The sequence below is a fragment of the Rhinopithecus bieti genome, unplaced genomic scaffold (genome assembly GCF_001698545.2).
Source record: "Rhinopithecus bieti isolate Rb0 unplaced genomic scaffold, ASM169854v2 scaffold_32047, whole genome shotgun sequence".
NCBI lineage: Eukaryota > Metazoa > Chordata > Mammalia > Primates > Cercopithecidae > Rhinopithecus > Rhinopithecus bieti.
In genome coordinates, this window is record NW_016814042.1 from 285,602 (window position 1) to 291,972 (window position 6,371).

A 6,371-nucleotide genomic window follows, 5' to 3' on the forward strand; every position below is an offset into this window, starting at 1 on the left:
GCTTCCGGGTAACAGGCTTTACAGATAATAGATTGTAAATGGTACTTATCAGACTTAAAGAGTCTCTTCTATCAGCAATTCCAAAAAGGAGGAAGGTATAATGAGGCATTTCTAGCTCTCCCGTCCCATCATGGCCCAAAACTAGTTTTTCAGGTTAGTGTTGAAATGCTCTTGGCTTAGAGGAGAAGTCCATTCAGATGGTTGTGGGGGGACTTAGAATTTTATTTTTGGTTTATACATATAACCTATGCACATCTTCCAGTATACTTTAAATCATCTCTGGATTATTTATAATACCTAATACAATGTGAATGCTATTTAAATAGTTGTCGTATTGTTTAGGGAATAATGACAAGAAAAAAAAAGCACATGAGCCATCTCCAACCCTTTAAATGTGAGGACTTTTTTGCTTATCTGTGGTGGCAGATATCACAAAAATTGTACATGAACCTTTTTTGTTGTTGTTGTTAGCTCATCAGTTGTGGTTAGCGTATTTTGTGTGTGGCCCAAGGCAATTCTTTTCCCAGTGTGGCCCAGGGAAGCCAAAGGTTGGACATCTGTGGTGTACATGTTCAGTACAGATGCAATTCTTTTTTCTGAATACTTTTTTTTTTTTTTTGAGACAGAGTCTCGCTCTGTCACCCAGGCTGGAATGCAGTGGTGTAATCTCAGCTCACTGCAACCTCCGCCTCCTGGGTTCAAGTGATTCTCCTGCCTCAGCCTCCCAAGTAGCTGGGATTACAGGTATATGTCACTACACCCAGCTAATTTTTGTATTTTTAGTAGAAACAGGGTTTCGTCATGTTGGCTAGGCTGCTCTCGAGCTCCCGACCTTGTAATATGCCTGCCTCAGCCTCCCAAAATGCTGGGATTACAGGCGTGAGCCACTGCACCTGGCCTTTCTGAATATTTTTCTATGCAAGCTTGGTTAAATTCACAGATGAGCAGCCCTTGGATATGGAGGGCTAAGTATTTCACCATGTCACAGAGTATCAGCTCCTGTCATATGGGCATCCATGTGGTCACAGAGTATCAACACAGGGCAGGGGCCATGCGTTTACTTACTCTCACTCTCCTCAGCACTTACCCAAGAGAGGCCACTGATAATACTCATGGGTGCTGCTGCTGCCAAAAGTCAAACTTGCTTCTGACTTTTCTTCCAGGCTCATTTAAGTCTATTACTTAAGCTCACAACTGTTACAGCTGGAGGTCAAAGAAAAGGAGGGCCAGGCATGGTGGCTCACGTCTTTAGTCCTAATACTTTGGGAGGCCAAGGTGAGAGGATGGCTTAAGCCCAGGAGTTTGTGACCAGCCTGGGCAACATAGGGAGACCCCTATATTAATCACCACAACAAAACTTAGTGGGATGTGGTGCATGCCTGTAGCCCCAGCTACTTGGGAGGTTGAGGTGGGAGGATTGCTCAAGACTGGGAGGTCAACGTTACAGTGAACTGTGTTGGTGCCACTGCACTTTGGCCTGGGCACCAGAGTGAGATGCTGTCTCAAAACAAAAAACAGAAAACAAAAAAAGTTGGAATGCACTGAGGAATGTTTTCTAGAACCAGTAAAGAAAGTTAGGGTGGGAGGCTGGGCATGGTGGCTTGCTGTGGGAAGTCAGGGACCCCAAACAGAGAGACTGGCTGGAGCCACGGCAGAGGAAAATAAATTGTGAAGTTTTCATTTTAATATGGACATATATCAGTTCCCAAAAAATACTTTTATAATTTCTTACACCTGCCTTTACTTCAATCTCTGAACATAAACTGTGAAGATTTCATTTTCATATGGACATTTATCAGTTCCTAAAATTAATACTTTTATAATTTCTTATGCCTGTCTTTACTTTAATCTCTTAATCCTGTTATCTTTGTAAGCTGAGAATGTACGTCACCTCAGGACCGCTATTGTGTTAACTGTACAAATTGATTGTAAAACATGTGTGTTTGAACAATATGATATCAGTGCACCTTGAAAAAGAACAGAATAACAGCGATTTTCAGGGAACAAGGGAAGACAACCATAAGGTCTGACTGCCCACGAGGTTGGGCAGAATAGAGCCATATTTTTCTTCTTGCAGAGAGCCTATAAATGGACTTGCAAGTAGGGAAGATATCACTAAATTCTTTTCCTAGCAAGGAATATTAATAATTAAGACCTTGGAAAAGGAATGCATTCCTGGGAGGAGGTCTATAAATGGACACTCTGGGAGTGTCTGTCTTATGTGATTGAGATAAGGACTGAAATATGCCCTGGTCTCCTGCAGTACCCTCAGGCTTACTAGGATTGGGAAACCCCACCCTGGTAAATTTGAGGTCAGACTGGTTCTCTACTCTCGAACCCTGTTTTCTGTTGTTTAAGATGTTTAGCAAGACTATATAGACAATATGTGCACAGCTGAACATAGACCCTTATCAGTAGCTCTGAATTTGCCCTTGTCTTGTTTCCTTGGAAGCATGTGATCTTTGTTCTCCTTTTTGCCCTTTGAAGCATGTGATCTTGTGACCTACTCCCTGTTCTTGCACCCTCTCCCCTTTTGAAATCCTTGCTGGCTTTAAGGCTTAGGTGGGCATCACGGTCCTACCGATATGTGATGTCACCCCCGGAGGCCCAGCTATAAAACTTCTCTCTTTATACTCTTTCTCTTTATTTCTCAGACCATCCAACACTTACGGAAAATAGAAAGAACCTATGTTGAAATATTGGGGGTGGGTTCCTCCAATAGTGGCTCATGCCTGTAATCCCAGCACTTTGGGAGGCCGAGGTGGGTGAATCACTTGAGGTCAGGAGTTTGAGACCAGCCTGACCAATACAGTGAAACTCTGTTTCTACTGAAAATACAAAAAAATTAGCTGGGTGTAGTGGTGTGCACTTGTAATCCCAGCTACTCGGGAGACTGAAGCAGGAAAATTGCTTGAACCTGGGAGGCAGAGGCTATAGTGAGCTGAGATTGTGCCACTGCACTCCAGCCTGGGCAACAGAGCAAGACTCCGTATTAAAAAAAAAAAAAAAAAAAAAAAAGGAGGAAAGAAAGATAGGGTGGGGGATACAGGGTCTGAGAAGAGGTTCCATCACACCTTGCTCTACATGACCAACAGGCAGGGAGGGGCAGGGACAGATGTTACTTTAAGTGGGTGGAATTTATGTTGGTAACCTAAACAGGCACAATGGCCCCATCCTTCTGGTATGAAGTGCTTTGTGAGGTTCACAAATTATATTGATGGAAAATTAAGGAGAGCCCCGAGCAGGCACCAGCACCCTCTGGTGTTCATTTCAACACGACTCTGCTGATCTAGACCAGCTGGGGCAGGGGTGCCAAGAGAGGGCCCCCAGGAATGGTCCCAGGAAGCAGCAAGAGCTGCAAGAGTGAGATGCTTCCAGTTCACTGAATGGAAACTGTAGTGGAGGCCAGGTGTGGTGGCTCACGCCTGTAATTGCAGTATTTTGGAAGGCCAAGGCAGGAGGATTGCTTGAGCCCAGGAGACTGTGAACAGCTTGAGCAACAAGATGAAACCCTGTCTCTACAAAAAATAGAACAATTAGCCAGTTGTGGTGGCATGTGCCTGTAGTCCCAGCTACTCAGGAGGCTGAGGTGGCAGGAATGCTGAAGCTGAGGAGGTTAAGGCTGCAGTGAGCCATGACTGTGCCATTGCACTCCAGCCTGGGCAACAGAGTGAGACTCTGTCTTAAAAAACAAAAGCAAAAAGAAAACTGTAGTGGAGCTGATTTCTGAAGCCTCTCAAGTTAGAAAGGGACTCAGGAGACAATGGGAGAGAAGTGTCCTGGGGGTGTGTGTGTGTGTGTCTCCATTGCAAATGTTTTTTTTTTTTTTTTTTAGATGGTATCTCTCTCTGTCACCCAGGCTAGAGTGCAGTGGCACAATCATTGCTCACTGTAACCTCTGCCTCCTGTGTTCAAGCAATTCTCCTGCCTCAGCCTCCCAGGTCACTGGGATTACAGGCATGTGCCACTATACCTGGCTAATTTTTGTGTTTTTAGTAGATACAGGGTTTCACCATGTTGGCTACACTGGTTTTGAACTCCTAACCTCTGTGAGCCACCATGCCTGGTCTAATGCAAATACTATTTGATGCTGAAGACATTCCCTGCTTCACCACTGGGAATCCTTTCTTGTCCTGTTGTCATGGCCCCAGTGATCTTTCGTGGCTCCTGTTGTTTCTTGTACAATAAGGGATTCTGGGCTTTGTAAACCAAAAATAAAATTCTAAGCCCCTCAACCATCTGAATGGACTCCTCCTCTAGGCCAAGGGCATTCCAAAGTTAACCTGAAAAACTAGTTCAGGCTATGATGGGAAAGGGGAGCTGGATATGCCTTATTATACCCTCATCCCTTTTAAAATTGCTGATAGAATAGACTCAAAGTCTGATAAGAAACATTTACAGGCCAGGCACAGTGGCTCATGCATGTAATCCCAGCACTTTGGGGGGCCAAGATGGGTGGATCATGAGGTCAGGAGTTCAAGATCAGCCCAGCCAACATGGTGAAACCTGCTCTCTACTACAAATACAAAAATTAGCCAAGCATGGTGGCACATGCCTGTAATCCCAGCTACTCAGGAAACTGAGGCAGGAGAATCACTTTAACCCGGGAGGTGGAGATTGCAGTGAGCCAAGATCGCACCACGGCACTCCAGCCTGGGTGACAGAGTGAGACTCTGTCTCAAAAAAAAAAAAAAGGAAACATTTACAATCTATTCTATCTGAAGCCTGCTACCTGGAGGATGATATGCAGCATCAGAACCTGGGTCTCCACAATCCCTTATCTTAACCAACAGGCTCCCAATACAGATGATTCTACATCTTTAGACAATAACTTAACTCTTTCAACCAATCACCAATCAGAAAATATTTGAATCCACCTATGACTTGGAAGGCTCCCCCCGCCACCATTTTTCCTGTTGTCCTGCCTTTCTAGACCAAACCAATGTACATCTTACATGTATACATTGATGCCTTATGTCTCCCTAAAGTGTATAAAACCAAGTTGTGGCCCAACCACCATGGCCACATGTTCTCAAGATCTCCTGAGGATTGTGTCATGGGCCGCTGGTCCCTCATATTTGGCTCAGAATAAATCTCTTCAGATATTTTTCAGAGTTTGACTCTTCGTCGAGAGTGCCTCTTCTCAATTTCCTTCCCCAGATATAAATTCAGCCTTTCTTCAGAAAGCTCTGTTTCCATTCCAGATAGAGTCATGGTATCCCAGTGTTGGAGCTCAGAAACCAATATGGCACTTTGACATGCTGAACTGAAGAAGCCTCAAGGTCTTTCTGACTTCCTTGGCCCCCTATCTCTCAAGCCTCTGTCTCTCCCAAAGCACAGGATGAAGTAGTTCTCTGGAGTTTCCTTATCTCCCTAAAGTCCACATCTGCCAAAGAAGAAAGCAATCACCTCTGGTCCCTTCCGTGCATTCTCATTAATGGAACTTTGACCACAGGATGAAAGACTGAAGTTTGTCAACACACTTGAACAGAATTTTGTCACAAACCATTGTCTTCTCTACAAGGCCAACAGACTTTGTCCTAGGCCATTGTACTGTAAACCAAAAAGTATCTGAGGCAGGTCTCTATCAATTTAGAAGTTTATTTTGCCAAGATTAAGGACATGCCCTGGAGAAAAGAACACAGAATCACAGAAATAGTCTGTGATCTGTGACCTCTCTCCAAAGAAGATTCTGAGGCTTCAGTATTTAAAGGGGAAAAGCAGGCTGGTGGGGATAGAGGGAGGGTGTGGACATTTACATTACAAGAGAAAAGGAGCAGGTAGGGAACAGTCAGTTATAAATTTGTCTCGTGCTCAGTAAACTGTCACTTTATATAAGATAAGGTGAATATAGCACAGCTACTTGTGGGCCTGTTTAACTTTATATCAGTAGATGTCTTAGGAACGAAAGGAAAGGCAGCTTCTTGTATGATCCAATTTTCAGCTTAATTTTTTCCTTTTGGCGTTTTGAGTTGGGGTCCCGAGTTTTTATTTTCTTTTGATATTTCTCCCTCCTTTTCTTTTTAAAATCTTGGCCTGGCGCGGTGGCTCATGCCTGTAATCCTAGCACTTTTGGAGGCCAAGGCGGGAGGATTGCCTGAGCCCAGGAGTTCGAGACCAGCCTGGGCAACATGGTGAAACCCCGTCTCTACTAAAACACAAAAGAAATTAGCTAGGTGTGGCGGCGTGCGCCTCTAGTCGCAGCTACTCGGGAGGCTGAGGCAGGAGAATTGCTTGAACCTGGGAGGCGAACATTGCAGTGAGCCGAGATTACGCCACTGCACTCTAGCCTGGGCAACAGAGCGAGATCTAACAAACAAACAAACAAACAAGCAAAACTTTCAGAGAAAGCTTTTTTTTTTTTTTTTTTT